This window comes from Camelus dromedarius, chromosome 15 (assembly GCF_036321535.1).
Source record: "Camelus dromedarius isolate mCamDro1 chromosome 15, mCamDro1.pat, whole genome shotgun sequence".
NCBI lineage: Eukaryota > Metazoa > Chordata > Mammalia > Artiodactyla > Camelidae > Camelus > Camelus dromedarius.
The window spans coordinates 31,848,257-31,866,478 of NC_087450.1; the positions used below are offsets into that span (position 1 = coordinate 31,848,257).

Genomic DNA, 18,222 nt, shown 5'->3' on the forward strand with positions numbered 1-18,222 from the left:
TACACCCTCACGACAGCCTAAATCCTTAGGAAAACCATGGTGCCTCTGTGGGGAGCTTCACAAAGCTGTTAAGCGTTCATTGCTCTTAAAGTATTTGGAAAAATCAACACCTGAATTCCAGTCAGCTGGGGCTGCCTGGGGAGCTGAGGCCTAGACCGCTCTCAGGAAGACAGATCCTCTCAGCCCTCCATCCCGCACCACCTCTAGCCCAACTCACAGCGCCCAACGCACTTACATAAAGGAGAGGCCTCCTGGCCTCCCTCCCTCCCTCCTTCCGTTCTGTGAACAGCACCTACATATGGGTCCTCAGGTACGGAGGGGGCTGAGATGAAAGAGTATGGCCACTGTCCTCATCTCAAAGAGCTCCAAGAAAACAAGCAAACAAACCACTCCCAAGCCAAATGATGGTGGGTAAACTGAACTGAGTGTCGGTAGCCTCTTTCCCCTGCACTGCCCCCCCCCCCCCCGGTCTTTGGCCATAGTAAGAGTTTGAAGGTCTTGACCTCCCTGGGTTTTCTCCCAGGGATGACTTACACCCCACTCTTGACCCCAAACTAGAACATTCTCAGCGGGCAAAAGCAGCTGCTCGTGAGGGTGGAGATCTAGGGGAAAAAAAAAAAATAACACCACTCTCTGAATTTGGAGCTCCCCCAGGCAACAGTGAAGTAAATATTGTCATGGAGAGGCTGCGATTCCTCCCGAGCACACCCAGGGTAGAATTGCAGGCAGGCCTTAGTCATGCTGCATGACGACGGGGTGAGATAAACACAGAGACTCTGTGTTTAACATTTCCGTCCGTGGGGCCGCTGGGGCCTCCTCTGAGGGCACAACGCGATCGTCCTGCCAGCATTCCTTCTCCCCCATCCCCGCTCTCAGCCGGGGAGAAAGGGGCTACGCGCTTCCTCCCCGACCCCTGCATCCCCGGCCACCGCGGAGCGGAGGGTGAGTCAGTGAGCGACGCCCACACAGGCAGGCTCCTGTGCCGCGGGCTGTGCTGCGGGCCGGCCTCATGGGCACGAGGCCCGTGCAGTGCAGGGCCCCACCCCTTTCTTGTTTTTAAATAAATACATTTATTGATGCCCATTTTATATAGTTCAATTAAGTAATCTATAATATAAAAGCCTTCTTTTGGATACCACCGTGGTCCATGTGAACACCCAGCAGTCAGAATCGCCCGCAGAAAGCGCTCCAGGTGCTTACGTGCGCCGCCGCTTGGTTTAATGCCCTGCTGTCACGGTCTTAAAATTCTCAACAGTTCTCGAACAAGGAGCCTCACATTTTCATTTTGCATGGGGCCTCGCAAATTATCCAGCCAGGCCTATTTGCCACACGGTCGTTAAAGGGATGAGGCCCTTCCCTCCCACTGTCTACAGAAAGTGCAACTCCCCCATTTCCAACTTCCATTTTCGTAGAACCGTTAAATTACTCGAGACACACTCCCAGGCAGACTCGGTGGGAGGCAGGAAACTCTGTCCTGACTGCCAGTTACAGGAACAAAAACGAGACAGGCGCAGACTCCGGGTGTCCAACCCTCCCCCTCCCACCAGTCTCTTCCCAGCCCAAGAGATTCCACCGGCTTCCCTGAGAGGTCCCTCCTGTCAATCAGCACATGCTTCCTGCTCAGAGCTGTTGAGAGCTCCCTGTGTGAGAGGGAGTTTGGCATCACACCGTCTCGGGAGGTAGTATCCACCTGGCCAGACAACACTTGACAAACTTGTGGCATCTGCTGAGTGCCAAGGAGGACCAGTGGTAATAAAGAGATCAGAGAAGAAAGAGCTCCGCTTGGACCGGAGTGTCCAGAACTTCTTGGACAAAGTCACGCTCTCACCTTATCTCCACCTCTCCCCACAGCCAAAGCCCTAGCCCTAGCTGACTCTCTCACGAAGACATGCCACAGAGAAGAAGAAGGAGGGGGTGAGGGCTGGGAGAGGATCTGAATGCCCTCACCTCTAGAAAATAAAACAACTGCCACCCTGGTCCCTGTTGGTGAAGACAGATGAAGGGAAGCTCCTTCTTATTGTAAATAATGAACTCAGTAGCATCTCACTGAGAGAACAGTGAACTCTGGTGAGGGGGAAGTGAGAGCCCACATGCACAGAGGTCTGCTTCCCAATAATTATTTTGATGCTTACTTCCTTATACAAGCAGCACAAATTCTCTGTACCACATGATTTAGGATAGAGTTAATTTATTTGAAGAATGGTAAAAATCTGATCTTCTGGAACTTTCTCCACGAATGTGAATATTTTCTTTTCACTAACTGCTTTCTAATAAAACAAACATTTATAGACCAGTCACTCTATGCCAGAGACTAGGCAAAAGACTTAATACAGGTAATCAGTTGTAGACCTCTCATCTGTATAAGTAAATACTATTTGTTATGGACCGAATGTGTGCACCCTGCCAAAATGCACCGAAGCCCAATCCCCGACGTAATATGTATTAGGAGGTGGGGTCTTAGTGCCCTTATAGGAGAGACTCGGGAGAGCTCGCTCTCTCACCCCATTCTGCCGTGTGAGGACACAGCAAGAGAATGGCTGTTTGTGAACCAGGAAGCAGGCCCTCATCACACACTGAATCTGCTGGCAACTTGATCCTCCAGAGCTGTGAGAAATACATTGTTGTTTAAGCTACCCAGTCTGTGGCATTTTTGTGATAGCAGCCTGAACTGAGACACTACTATTCAGTTTACAGATGAGGAAACTGAGACATGGAGAAGCTGAGTAACTTGCTCACAGTCCCTCAAATGTAGGTTGTAGATTCAAGATTTGAACTGGCATTTTGGCCCGGAGCTTGTCTTTTAAATTATCGGCAACCTTTGTCTCCCCCTCTCACATGCCTCCTTTGTGCCTGGAGCTGAGCATAAAATAAATGCTTTAGACTGGTTGGGTCACTAGAGAAATGAGAGAGAGCTGGAAATTCAGGACCAGTCTGTGCCTTGAGCCTTTGAGCCCCCTCTACAGACCTCTTCTTTTGAGTCGGTTGAGGGAGGTTGTCTTCTGTGTTCTTGAACCCACCCAGGAAATTTCTCTTGTCTAATGTCAGTTTAGTTAACTGGGGGATTTGAAAATTTAACCAAATGTGGAACATCTTAGAAGCATCTTTGAAGTTGCTAGGAAGCATTTGCAAATTTCCATGGACCATGTTTCCTGTGGTTGAATTTTCACTTGTTCCGAGTAAAAAGTTCTTGCGCAAGGCTTGCCAGCTCAGGACCCTTACTCCTCTTGGTTGTTACAACCTGTCATTGTCCCAGAGTTTCCTCAGCTAGTGTTCTGACCTGATGGGTGAGTAGAAAGGGGGATGGAAGAGTCAGTGCCACTTGCTTCTCTGGATTCCTTGGGTCAATATAGTGATCATAAGGGCAGCCACTGTCCATCAGCGTGTATCCTTATGTGCAAGGAGTCCGCACTTTGCTTGACAGCTTCAGCCTATGTGCTGAAGCCCCGTAAGGCCGTCTTAATCATGTGGGGAAAATGTTCATTGTTTTGTAAACTTTAAAATTTTTTGTCAAAACATTAAGAACTCTCTTACTGTCAGCTATAAATGTTTATTGAAATGAAATACAATAGTAAAACCAATATGTACTTAGTATAATGTACCCTAAAACATTGGAAATGTTGAGAACTTACATGTTTTTGTGTGTGTGTATGTAAAACCTATCAAGAAAAGTTTAAATAGTGCCCCCCAGCTTCTCATCATAGAACGCACGATGCAGAGCAAGCGTCTTTTCTATGGCAAATCATCATACTCCTTTCTCAGTTTGGATCAGCTTCCAACATGTTGTTATTTGCGCTCTCAATGTTGTGGAGTCTCTCTGAGAGTTCCTTTCACGTGAAATTTTTTGCCCGTGTCACTTCCTCTGGGACATCTTCACCCTTTTCACCACAACCATTCTCCACTTTTATGTCACTGATTTTGCCTTCACTGAGCCCTCCCGCTTCATACGAGAGTCTCTCAAAGAGTGGAATCACCAATGTTCCCATGGTCGGCAGTTTCTTTTATGACTCCATTATGCTGGGTTTGAGTTTTACTTCCAACATTGTCCCTTTTGTTTCTTTGCCGCACTTTCATTTTCCTTGGCCAGCTCTCTCTTGTGACTGTCACATGGGTTCGTCACTGGGACACAAGGAGGCAGCACAGCTATGTGCTTTGCTGCCGGTGTGCGGATTGAGTAACAGATACGCAGGGATCAGTCACTGACAGTCTTTGAAAGAAGCAATGCAGTTGGCCACTGATCATGATGTGCTTCTGTCATTTACACAGAGATTTGTGGATTGAAGAGCTAGCAGAGAAGTGTGTTCTTTATGCAATTACTCACATGTAATACTGCGGTAACCAGAATTAGAACCAGGTTGTTGGGACTGGTGTTATTGAACTAAACCACGATAACTGAAATTCATGCTTATTTGAACTCTGCAAAGTGAGCACTGTCTGTACATTATCTCATTTGGTTCTCACAATAGTTTTATGAAGGATGAGGGTTACACTATTGTTGTACCCATTTATAGATGAAAAGGCTTAGAGAGGCCAAATAACTTGCACGCACAAGCCCACAGCAAGGCAGTGATGGAGCGGGGACTGGAGCTCCCATCTGTGCATCCAGCTTGCCCACTCCACAGGGTCTTATTTGGAAGGAGGAAGGTAGTCGTGCCTTTCCCTGGAGGGCACTTCATTCTACAAAGAGCTTGTGCAGCCTCATCACACTCCTTGTCCTTGGGCTACAGAGGTGTCATTTAAACTCCCCCAGCAACTCCTACGCTGCTACAGATGGCCTGGCTCCCCCCCTCTCCGCCCTCCGGAGGCAGGTAAGATAAGAATCCACACATCCATTTTAAATGGGAAGAAATGGAGTCCCGGAGAGTGGAAGAGCCTCGTCCACGCAGCGCAGGGATGAGGGAGCGCCTTTTGCAGGTGCGCTCTCTGACGGCTACAGTAGAACATGAACCGGGGCTGGCCCTGCAACAGCTGCGGCTCTTCCCCCCGCCCTCCTCACCCCTCACTGGCCACACTGTTGGGGACCCCCCACCCCGTCCCAACAGCAGGAAAGCCTGGTCTTACTCACTTGGCCCAGCCCAGATAGGAAGGATGTTTCTCATTAATAGGATCAGAAAAGGCATCTCTCTGAGAATGAAAGGAAACGTGGCTTTATTTGCCAAGGTCGCTCCCCTCGAAAGCCCTCCAGAAAGCATACAAAATCGTTAAATTATCAAAACATTAATTAGATTGTTAAATAAGACCGACTCTAATCCTCAAACCATGTGGGGCAGGCCCTTTGATGCATCTGGCCTAATGGCTTTAGGGTCCAGCGGGCACTTCCTTTTCAGAAAGTTGAAGTCTTGGAAGAAACAGCTGAAAAAAAAGTAGGTGATTGTGTAGAGACAGGATGTGCCCTAGCAGAGTCAGACTTGGACAGGCAGACCGGGGACTCCTGTGACCACAGCTTCCTCAAGATAAAAGCCTCCCACCTCCAGCTTCCCCTGCTCCCACCTGAACCTCCCATCCTGACATTTGGAACATGTGGTTATATCCTGTGACTTCAACTCACAGGTTCTCACTTTTGAGTCTGGTCTCTTCAGATATGTTGTAAGCGTCTTGAGGGCAGGGACCAGATGTTCTATGCTCTATTCTTTACAGCACAGACTTTAAAAATTAAAAGGAAACCTTTTTATTTTCTCTCCGCTCTCTGTCCACCCAGCTGACGTAATGGGGAACGTGACTCGGAAATCAACCTCAGCCGCTAGTCCACATACTGGGAGAGCATCCCCAGATTAGGACCCAGAGCCGCATCCACGCCCTGCTGCAAGGAATTTCTGCACTGAGAATATGAACTAGGAGATACAGTAAGTTCAGGCTATGTGGCTTTAATTCAAGTGAGACTGGGGGAAATTCACTTTCTGCTTTTCAGCTCCCCAGATTTCTTCATTTATTTCTTAGGTTAAAACTCTAGAGGTTGTTTGGACCTGTTGGAATAGGACTAGTGAAAGGAAAAACTTCAAAAAAACCATATTGGACAATTTGAGTCAACTCATCTTAGAAAATCATTATTTATTGAAGGCCTTTTAAGTGTCATGCATCATGAGAGGAGTTTTCTCAAGTCTAAAGAGTAATTCCCATTTGGCAAATGAGAAAACTCATTCAAGAGATTATGTAATTTCCCCATGTTTAACTAGTAAATGCAAGAAGGAGGATTTGAATCAGTCTATCTGATTGACCCCAAGGTCTCTCATAATCCCTTTTTTAATCTCGTTTCCTTACATGTGAGCTGTTCTCACTGTGTAGAGGCCCGTCTCTCCTGTGCATTGTAAATCCTACTTAGCCTTCAGCCTCAACTCAAACCCCCCATCCCCGATTCTAATTTACCTCCCTCATCTCACTTCCTATGGTACCCTTTGCTTAATTCTGTGGCAACACTTAGAACACTGGGTTCTACTATGTGGAGTCCCCTAGTACCCTTCCAGTCCGTAAGCTCAAGAATCATTTATTACTAATCTTTATGCCTTCAGTGCTTAATGTAATACCTGTCCCTTAGTAGGGCTAGCCTAGAAATGGCAACACAGCCTTTCTCTCTCTCAACACTTGTCCTTAGACCTAGCCATTGTGTTGTGAGGAAGCTCTGGAGATGTTCTGACCACAACCCCAGCTGAAGTCCCCAGTCAAGGCTGCTGTAATAAGTCAGGTGAAAGATAATGGTGACTTGGACCCTGGTGGTAGTAGTGAAGATCATAAAAAATGGCTAGTTTCTGGATGAGTTCTGAAGAGAGAGCTGGAAGACTTTGCTGGTGATTCATAAGTAGATAAGAAAGAGAGAGACGTCAAGGATATCGCCAAGGCCCAGGCACCGGAAGGATGGCATGGCCATTTACTAAGATGGGGAAGACGAGGATGTGCAGGTTGAGGTGGATGGTAGAATCAAAAGCTCTTTTTTACACACGTTAAGTTAGAGTCCCATATTGAAGCAGAGATGTTGTGCTTGCAGCTGTGTATGTGAGTCTAGAGTTCAGGGGGCTGGAGATGGAAATTTGGGAACCATCAGCATATAGATGATAATTAAAGCCATGAGAAAGGATGAAATCACTAAGGAAATGCATGTAGATAGAGAAGAGACAAAGCCCAAGGACTGTCCGGGGCCGTGTCAGTGCTCAAAGTTTGAAGAGATAAGAAAGAATCAGTGTAAAGCAGGAAGAAACAAAGAAGAAACCAGCAAAGGAGTCTGAAAGGGAGTGGCCAAGGGTAAAAGGAGATACAACAGAGCTAAGAGCTAAGGAAAGAAAGTTTCAGGAAGGATGGGGTGATCAGTTGTGTCAAAGCTGCTGTGGGTCAGGTAAGATGAGGACTGAGAATTCACCAAGAGATTCAGCATCATGGTGGTCATCGGAAAACTTGGTGAGAAAGGCTTTGATGGAATGGTTAGGGCAGAAACCTGGCTACAGTGAATTGGAGAGGGAATGGGAAATAGGAGCAGGTATAGCCCACTCTTGAGAGAAGTTTTGCTATTAGGAGCAGAGAAATGGTGTAGAAACTAGAGGAGCTGATAGGGTGAAAAAAGAGTTTTTTAAAAATATAGGAGATACAACAATGTGCTAATATGCTGATATAAAGGGTCCTCTAAAAGAAAATAGTGGTGATGGTGCAGGAGAGAGATTATTCCAGAAAGCCCTTGTATTGGCAAAAGGGGTGGTATCTGATGTACTAGTGGAGGGGTTGGTTTTGGATAAGAGTGGCAACCGTTCATCCACAATGCGGGAGGGAAGGCAGAGTACTGGGGACAAATGTAGACAAATGGGTGACTTTGGAGGCAGGAGCCTCTGGGAGTTCTTTGCTGATTGTGTTCTCACAGAGAAATGGGGAGTGGGGCCCTTACTGGGCATAGACGACAGATCAGTATCTGAGACAGTGGGAAAGTGACTAGACTAGGAGTACCAGGCAGAGCTAAGGGTCCACTTGAAGTTAGTGCTCATGAATGTGAATGCGAACTTGTGTATGTTTCTCTGCAGCCATATTCAGCTGCATGGGTGCAGGCATGGAAGATTCAATTCTAAAAGGATTGAGATTTTGCCAGGAATACAATGAAGGGAGAAAGTTAGCCAGGGAAATTGAGAGGAGGGATTATAATGATAGGATGTGGAATCTAAGACGGGAAAGGAAGAAAGGGCATGAGGGACATGGAAAAGTTGTGAGAGCAATAAGTTATAGGTCCCAGTGGGACTAAATAAGAGCTGGTGCTAGTCCACGGAGTGTCTTCAGTTAATTAGATAAACGTTTCCCCTCTAGGTGATACAGCCCCACGATTGTGCAGAGAACAAGCTGCCTCTTCCCCTGGGTGGATAAAGCCATGATCCAGGGTACATGGTGTCATTTCTGGAGCTTAGGTTGGATTTCAGGGCCCACTTGTCCCCTTAGCCAAGGACTTTTGTGCAGTACCCAAAATACACAACTGTACATGGCTGCCTTGGGTCAAAGGATTGTTGGGGCCGAGTACTAGAGGGGTGTGATACAAGGCAGCAGGTGGTGATCCTAGCATGGGAGGATGAAACTGAGATTGTGAGAGGGTGGCAGTTATTCGCAATTGGCAGGTTATAAGGTGTGAGTGTCTTTGATTGGAGAGCAGATTGTCAAGGAACTGAGAAGTCCGGAAGTTGGGAGGATCACCGTCATGGATACTAAAATCACCAAAAATTCTAACTGCAGAGTGTGGGAAACAGTGCAGTGAGCTGGGGCTCTGTAGATGACTGCAAAAACAGACCATTGCAGGGTCTGTAAGCTGATGGCATGTGCTTCAAAGCAGGCATTTTATTGAGGAGGGAGGAACAGTGGTGTCCAAGCAGCAAGGATCAGGGAGGACCTGCTACTCCAGCTCCAGACCTAGTGGCGTGAGGGATGAGGAGAGGAAGCAGCCCCCACCTGAGGGCTGCAGAGGAAGTTGTGTCCTGAGCAGAAAGCCAGATTTTGGTTAGAGCAAGAACATAGAGAGAGCATTCAGGGAGAAACAGAGGATGGAGGGGGATGGACCATGAAATCCAGGGAGCTTGGGGAACTGGGGGAGTGGGAGACAGGCTAAGATTAGGGCTTCATGGAGCTGTCTGGAGGGGAATGTTATGGCTAAAGGATGTTCTTGAAGTCCTGGGCTCGTTGGGGTGATTGACATAAATGGGAAGAAAGGTCATGATGGTCTGCAAGGCAGAGTGTAGTCCTGAGTGTGAGGTGGGAGTGTCTCGTAAGAGCACATGGAATCTGAGGCCTCTCTTCACTCCTGCTGGTGGAGGTGAGGAAACAGGGTTGGGGGGACACTGTATTACCCTTAGTCTGTATCTGATTACCTTATCAGAAAAAATGCCTTCTGAGTAGTCCAATTTTGGTATTCCTTCAACTCCACGTGTCTCTATCTTAATGACAAGTGTTATTCACTCTCTCGGACTGAACGTAGTAAGTCAGTGATGCCCCAGAAGGTCAGGCCTCCACTGGACTAAACTTCTGGAATCCATATCCATGCAGCTGCTCCCAACTCGGAATTCTAACTGGAATGTCCAGTCCGATAGGCCCTCTGAGGCTCCCATCCTCGCGGCCTTCTAATGTACTGGCCCCGGGCTGTTCTGTAAACTGTTGAAGCCATCTTCAGCTCACTCTAAACCGGAAGGACTAGATGTATATCGGGAGAAACCAAAACACTGTTTGATTAATCACCACCTTGCAAGCTGGAGAGTGATGGCTGGGCACAAAATGTGGTCGTTATCTAAATTGAGTGTCGGCCTGTCCCCGGGATCTCGAACAAATGGACTCCCCTCTATTTATAAACAAGCCTGAGGGATGAGCAGCTTGGTTTACGTTGGGAAGCAGCCATCATTCATTTTTATCCATCATACCTGCTTTTAGTGATATTACACACACACCCGGCTTGGGCTAGAATCTCAACAACCCAAGAGGTTTATGTGCTTTTAACACCAATTTTGAGGGTCTCTGTGTACATTTCATCATGCGGGGGTAACGGTGGGCCTGAAACGCAGTGTGTGAGCTGATTGCTTCCTCACGGCTCCGTGCAGGGTTCATGATGATGGTGAAACTGGGTAAACTACTGTTGGCCCCGAGGGTGTGTTTGTGAACTGCAGGTGATTACAGGAGGTGAGAGGGTGTGAGCCACTTGGAGAATCAGGGTTCCCCTGGCAGGAAAGGGGTGGCGTGGAGCCAGGTGAGGAATACGGCCTGTCACGTGCAGGTGAGCCCAGAGCAGCCCTGGCCCCAGGCGGGCATTTGGCACTTAGCATATGCTGAATGGATGGTCGAGAGGGAAGGGAGGGCTGGCAAGAGCAGAGTTCCTCCACTTGGTAATACAAATTATTTAACATTGGAATCGCATTTTCATTTTTTCCAGCTCTCCTCAGATATTAATGCTATGTTTAAAATAGTCCTGAGCAGAGTGCAAGGAGTCACTTTAGAGGTGAGGAATCTGAAGCACAGGATAGTGGATTAGCTTGCAAAAATCACCCGTGTGTTTACTCTTAAGGTCAAATTTCCAGCTCCGGAATCATTCCACTCAGTCCTTGGTGCATCCCTATTGTGTGTTGGGCTCTGTTGAAAGTGCAGAAGTCTTTCCACTTCCACCTAACCAGTTTTATGAAATAATCAGAGACTAGGCAGAGTCCTGGTTAGGACAAAATTTGCCCTGGGAGCTAAGAGGGAAAATGAGAGGGTAGATCAGGCGTCCCCGGGGTGTGGGGCTGGCGTCCTTACAACAGTGCTGTCCCACAATAATACAATGTGAGCCATCTATGTCATTTTACATTTTCTAGTAGCTACACTACAAGAAGTAAAAAGAAACAGGTGAAATTAATTTTAATAATATATTTAACACATAATAGCCCAAATATTATCAACACAGAATCAATATGCAAAATTATTAATGAGATGTTTTAAATTCTTTTGTTTTTGTATTAACGCTTTGAGATTCCCATGTGTAGTTTATTTTTTTCAGTTTCATTGAGGTATAATTGATATTAAAAAACTGCACACATTTAATGTATACAATTTGATGAATTTGGACATATGCATATACCTGTGAAACCCTCACCACCCACGTATATTTTACTTCTCTATTCATATCCTAAATTTTTATTAGAAAAATTTGATCTGTATTTAGATTCCATTAAATATCCAGTTGAAAAAGTAAACTCATATAGGTAGGTTGTTCCAAACAGACTTAAAATTTTCTAATAAATATTGGTTTTTATTTTTTTATAACTTTTTAAATTGAAGTATAGTTGATTTACAATGTTTCAGATGTACAGCAAAGTGATTCAGTTATACACATACGTGTACATATTCTTTTCCAGATTCTTTTCCATTACAATAGGTTATTACAAAATACCAAATATAGTTCCCTCTGCTATACAATTTGTCCTTGTTGTTTATCTATTTTATATATAGTAGTGTGTATCTGTTAATCCCAAACTCCTAATTTATCCCTCCCTCCCCCCTTCCCCCCTAGTAACCATAAGTTTGTTTTCTATGTCTGTGAATCTTTTTCTATTTTGTAAAGAAGTTCACTTGGTTCATTTTTTAGATTCCACATACAAGTGATATCATATATTTGTCTTTCTCTGTCTGACTTAACTTCACTTACTTGTAAGTGAATTATTAGTTTTTAAATTTAGATGAACTAAACTTAACTATATTTAAAAGTCAGTTTTTCAGTAATGCTAGACACATTTCAAGTGCCTAGTAGCCATACATGGCTTGTGGCCACCATGTTGGACAGCTCGGCCATAGAGTAATAATGGCAGCCAGAGTGGCAGAAACTCGGCTTTTTATAGAGTTTCAGACTCTGGGAAGTGGGTCAGGCTTTCTCTTTCCCATCATGCACCACCTGGCATCTTCTTTCCATTTGTTATCCTGTTCAGTGTGACTGCTTCCCCAGAGGACAAGGCCTCAGTCTATGACCCATCCATTGAAGCATGAGTAACTTCAGTAGGTAGTGGGTGTGGATTTGTCACGCCACACTCTTGTCTCCTCTGACGAGGAGGCTGACACATGTCACGGTACACCAGTGTCCTCTCAGACCCACAGAGGGGTAATGATCCTTCCTCGTGACTGTCAACACATACACACATCATACAACCCCTACACACCACAACACACATACACACACACATACAATCCCCCAAGCACACATACCATACATACCACACACACACACACACACACACAGACATACCACTCACACACCCCTCACACACACACACATCTTGTTCTTCAAAGGTCTGTGACACTGAGTAAGGAGCAGGAGCTGTCCATTCTGCATTGTTGACCCTCAAAAACTAGTTTTTGAATGATAAGGCTTAAGCCCTGAACAAGGAGTTAGGAAACCTGTGATCTATTTTGGGTTCTGCTGCCAGTGACCCATGTATAATCTTGACCAAACCAGTTAACTCCAGTTTCCTATAAAATGAGAGGTTAGGTCTTCCCCAGCTCTGATATTCCAGTCCAGGGGTTGGCAAACTTCTGTCTGTGGGTCAAATCCGCTCCCGCCCATTCATTTGCGTATTGTCTGTGGCTGCTTCACCTACAATTGCAGAGCTGAGGATTTGGGCCAGAGACCATAGGACCCTCAAAGCTGAAAATATTTATTCTCTGGCCTTTTATAGAGTTTGCTAATCTTGCGCTCATCTGTGGTTCCAACTAATTTTAATCCTATCTACACATTAATTTTGTTCCTTATTAACTTGACAAATATTCACTCAACAAATAATGGTCACCATTATTGTGCAGAGTATTATGAAAATCACTGAAATACAATGGCGACCAATATAGACACAGTCATTGCCCTCAGGGACTTGAACATTCCTGATGACTAGAAGTTGCTGATCCCCAGTGTGGTAGAGTTTGCTGTTGTCCCCCAGTAGCCATCTAGGTGTCATTTACATGTCAAGTTAGCTGGGCTGTGGTGCTCAGATATTTGATCAAACATTATTCTGTCTGTTTCTATAAGGGTGTTTTTGGATGAGGTTAACATTTAAATCAGTGGACTTTGAATAACGCAGATGGCCCTCCATGATGTGGGTGAGCCTCAGCTGAAGGCCTGAATAGAACAGAACGGCTTGGCAGCACAAAAGAATCCCCCGGCCCGTGGCCTTCAGACTGGAGCTGCAGCACCAGCTCTTCTGGCTCTCCAGCCTGCCAGCCCATCCTGAGGATCTTGGTCTTGCCAGCCTCCATACCACATGATTCCTTATAGCAAATCTCTTATTATATGTAAATGCATCCTATTGGTTCTGCTTCTCTGAAGAACCCTAACAAACATAGTAAAATTTTTAACTGACAAATGGCCGTCTGGAATAAAGACTATATTTCCCAGCCTCCCTTGTCACTAGGTGTGGCCGTGTGACCATATAAGATATAAGTAGAAGTTTGTGTGGCAGACTCTAAGGACCTTCCTTAAAAGACAGCTGGTGCATGCCCTTCGCTACCTCTTCCTTCTTCCTCCTCCCTGCTGCCTGTAACAGAGATGTGGCAGGGGGTGCTCCATCCTAGACCACAGGAGGAGGACCAGCCTGTGAACTGGAGATGCCAAAATGGGGAGAACCCAGAATGAATCTGGGTTCCTGAGGGTTTTGTGGAGTAAAGCTACAGTGTTGTCTTGAACTATACTTGAGAGAGAAATGAACTTCTTGGTCTCATCCACTGCTATTTTAGTTGTTAGTTACAAGTAGCCACTGAATCCTAAAAGACACACCCACCCTTTTGTGCGTCCCTCTGCTATGCCTGAGTACAGTACCTGCTGGAACCGAGGGGACCTGCCACAGGGTCCAGAGTGTGCTGCATGCATGTGTGCAGGTCCCGGTTGTGTTTACGTATCCCAAAGGACAGGCTGGAACAAAGGAGGGTTGTCCTCCCAGGAAGTTAAGTTTAAAAAGAAACGGGGATTGTAACCTAAATATTACATCCTTCTCTTTCCCTTGGCTAGATGAAATTTTGTTTTAAAAACAACCTTTAAAAAAAAAATTCAGTCCATTGAATAGTTTTTCTTTCTTTTTGATGGAGTGTGTGTGTGTGTGTGTGTGTGTGTGTGTGTGTGTGTGTGTGTGTTTTCCCAACAAGACACTAAAGAGCATCTGCTCTTTGTCAGGTTCTTTGGATATTATTGGGTACAGCTATATCTGTGTGTCTTAGACTACAGCATAGTCACATGGTATTCATAGCTAAGTTTTTTCTTCCTATAAAAACATTTTTTACATGTTAAACAAATGTTAGGTAAACTGATCAAAACTGTGTGTGTGTGTAGCCCTGCCACAGCCTTACCCACCAGTGCCATTCAGAATGACCACTGCATTAGAGACGGCAATCATTCATCACCTGCTTTGTCCACATTCCAACTTACAGCCTCTGCTTCTAAGAGGCACGTTGCCCACCCCTCAGCTGACTGCACTCTGGGCATGTGCCCAACACGAAGGCAGCCAAGCCTCAGGCCGGCCAGGGCCCGAGGCCCTGCCTCTCCAAAGTGATCCAGGCCGGTTGGGCCAGTTATATTTCTCTTAAGACACAGAGAAACAGCCAGCTAGCTTTGGAAACAGAGGCCAAAAGTTGTGTAGAGAGTTGCCACAAGTGAAGGGAACTGGCAGTCGTGAGGAGCCATGAGCAAGGGGAGAAACAGAAACTACGAGTAAGCAGAGAGGAGAAAGGAACAGACAGGCAGACCGAAGGAGAAACGCTGGCAGCGGGCAGGTCTCCAGGACCACCTTGGTTCCTCCTAGTTTTCCAGTTCCTGGTCCATTGGGAGCTCCAGGGCACTCGCTCCTGCAGCAAACCTGCTACAACTTCAGGGACCTTGGGCGTGCCTTTTCTTCCATGGCCTGTGCTTTGCCCTTTTGCACTTTGGGGCCCCGTCCTGGTGGGGCCAAGTAATCTGTGAGTGCATCACAACCAAACTGGCAAGTATAGCTCTTCACCTAAGGATTTTTCACTCAAGTATTCCTAAAACTGTCAAAGAGGAGAAAGGGCACCTTACTGGAAGGGCAGATGCAAAATTTGAAGGAACAGACTCTGCCATCTTGCCTGTTGGAGAGGGCTCTCTTGGAGGCCTTTGTTTTGCTCTGGGCTTCTTCAGCGTTAGAGGTTACCTCTGATGGGAACCCCAGGAAATAATCAAAGACAGAGAGGAATTAACTTCTCCTGAAGTTAATCTTAAAAGGTGGGGATCATACTTTGAACACCCCAACTTTTCCCGTCTTCCTTTGACTGAATAGGACCAAACCTTGTTGGTTGGTTGAGCTGAACAAGGCAGAGCCTCTTTGGGCTTCTCCTCAACAATCCCTCTGCTGCCTCAAGGCTTCCTCAGGCCTGAAAGACCCATAAATGTAGGTCTGTGTGTAGAAGCTGGTTTGGGGTCTCGCAGCGAATCCCAACCCCCCGCCCAGCCGTGCTGCATGAGCTCATTCTGCCCCGACGGGGCGACTGAGAAAATGGTCTGTGAATTTCTCTTCCACTCTGTCAAAATAAGAACAGAAAAAATACACCTCTGCAAAAGTGTTTTCTTTCAGCTTTTATTTGCACACATTCTGTATAATTATGGTCAGCAAGAGGGCATTTTCCATAGCCACACTGGCAGTATTTTCCACACAAAGGTTTATGCTGGCGGGCAGCCTGCCCTGGAGCTATTTACTTGTGTGCTGAATAAAAAAAACCATCAGACCTATGGCCAGTTAGACCCCAGCAAAATGTTTTCATTTGGACCTCTCCTGTAGCAGGGCGCGTTATTTTCATTTCCCCACCACCCCTTGTCCCTCTTCCCTAGGTAAAGTGATTCAATATGGTGCAACCACCTTTACACAACCAACTCTATGGTAGACCTTTCACTTAGCTACTAATGTCCACATTTTTAAATGCTTCTTCCTAGCCTTCGATATCGTAGAAGTTTCAAATCCAAACTTTACTTCTCACAACGTCATTTCATTCCTTCTCTCTCCAGTTAAGCCTTTTGCTTCACTGGCTCCTCCCACACCAAACCCATTTCCTCCTTCCGGCCATTTCTCATGCTGTGCCCCACTATCCCAATCCTGAATGCCTGCCACCTTCCTTTAGCTCCTCTAAATCCTGCCCACCACTCAGCACCCAGTTCTGTTCTCCTTCTCAGCGAAGCCCTCACTCACTGCTGAAGTCATCCCAATTCCTTCTTTCTTCCATGTGTGAGATGGTCACTACCTGTCCATTTTGTAATTAATGAGTCACTAGACAAGTTGATCACAATATGGACATTGGTTTATTGCAGAGAGCCATAGCATAAACCAAATAATTCATTTAGCAAGTACTTACTGGGCACCTACATATGTTCAGTCCTGTAGGCTACATTCCATGTAGGAAAAAGTGTGAGGACTCAGTGACTTAGACCTGCTTCTATCCTTCTATCTCTACTTGCAGAGACCTTTGAGAAAAAAAAAAAAAAAGCTACACATGTGAAAGAACAATTCCAGGGCTGGAGCCCAAAGTATGATGGCTTTTCAAGGCAACATGAGGTAGACAAGAAGGCGAGGAGGAGCCAACATCATTTACTAGGGGAGGAGAGAGGTTGGGAGGCAATTCCAGCTGACATCACAGTCAACTTTCCACTGTTCGTTGGATGGATGGATGGGCAGACGGATGGATATTACTATGAATGAACCAACAGATGAATGGTCCAAAAGGCATCCATCCATCCACCTATTCAAGAAACATTTATTGAACACTTACCAAGTGGCAGTCATAGAGGATACTTAGGTGGATAAGGTAGCCTTTGATGAGACTGCAACCTAGTCTGATGGCAGGTAGATGCAATCCTAAGTCAACCAACAGTGACTTTAAAAGTTTAAAGAGAAGTAAGAATAGCTAGGTTTTTTTTTTAAGCACCTATAATATGGTAGGTGTTTTTCAAACATTAATGTTATAGTTCCCACTCTAGGGTGCTGCAGCAAACTCACAGGGGAACTGTGAATTATTTTAGATTTTGAAGGAAACATAATGATACTCGATATCTGTTAGACACTGTGCAAACTACTAGCTCAAAATAGTTCACAGTTTTGACGTGAGATCACACTACATTCCTTTCGATGATGTCATATCTTGTGGAGCTGGGTCTTTGGTGGCAGCTGCAATAAATAAACAAGAACCACATGAAAATCAGCATGAAACAAGTGATGAAGGCAGCAGGGTCCCATCAGACTGCAAGGTCTGAGAAGTTGTAGAGTGCCCAAGAGGTGCATACGTCTCATTAAGAAGTAATCGTTGTTAACTTAGAATGAAATAAAACTATTACTTTTTTTCTTTTACTGTATATGTATTATTTTGTCAGGACATAGATACTTAAGTTGTTTGGTCCTAACTTTTAGTAAATGGGACTCTTTCAGGTGTTTCTTAAGCCCTAGAGACAGTGTGAAATAATTACTGTAATACTGAGGACACCATAAACTGAGAAAGTTTGGGAACCTCTGTTTCATTGCCAATCCTCCCAATTAAATAGCTGGCCAAAGATCACACAGGTAGTAAATTCAAGAGTCAGGATTCAAACCCAGATCTCTTCTACTGGGAAGATCAGAGATTTTCTAAAACTGCATCACTTTTGTTTATAACAATGATGGAAGCTCAGTGGGCTCATCCGGAGATGGATGAGTGGCTGGTGGGGCAGAAGTCAAAGAAGTGGGGTGGGACCAACAGATCAGGGAACCTAGGGAACTTGAGGAAAGCCTAGAGGGGCACACTTCATGGTCACTTTTCTCTGTCACTCTTTTTGTGCTGAGTTTCCATGGGACCCTGGTCTGGTGGGAGGAAGAAGAAACAAGCCCTCAGAGGTATACGGCAACCAACAACAACCCTGTGATCTTCTTAGTGCTGATCTCAAGACAGAGGGAGGGTGGGGGTGCAGAGACCATAATGTTGTCTGAGTCTGCACACATGTTGGGGATCAAACAACTTCTCTCGCAGCCTGCTGATTTAAGAAAACTTAAGCGGCTCCTGTCACTCAAATGACTGGGCTCCTGTCATTTCAGGTGGGCAGAGTCCTGCCAGGATTGTGGCGAGAGTGGAGGCAAATTCTCTGGAGAGAGAAACTCTCAGGAATTCAGAAAAATTTAGGTCAACATTATTTGAACCTTGACCTCCTGCTCTTTTGTCCCTGGGGGAAGACATTTCCTTGACCTCCAGAAATTCCTCTGCCCTGAAGGAAGACTCCTCTCCCCTCCCTGCGCCCCCCTCCCCACAGGCCTC

The 18,222-nt window shown here is 45.8% G+C and overlaps 1 long non-coding RNA gene across 1 annotated transcript in view; it reads left to right on the forward strand.

Moving 5' to 3' along the window:
- The window catches only part of LOC135322974 (uncharacterized), a 155,647-nt gene extending 149,818 nt beyond the window's left edge, over window positions 1-5,829 (forward strand). The window contains exon 6 of the long non-coding RNA XR_010384034.1: window positions 5,696-5,829. This is a non-coding gene — a long non-coding RNA (uncharacterized LOC135322974). The remainder of the gene's footprint in view (window positions 1-5,695) is intronic.
- The last annotated feature ends 12,393 nt before the right edge of the window (window positions 5,830-18,222 follow it).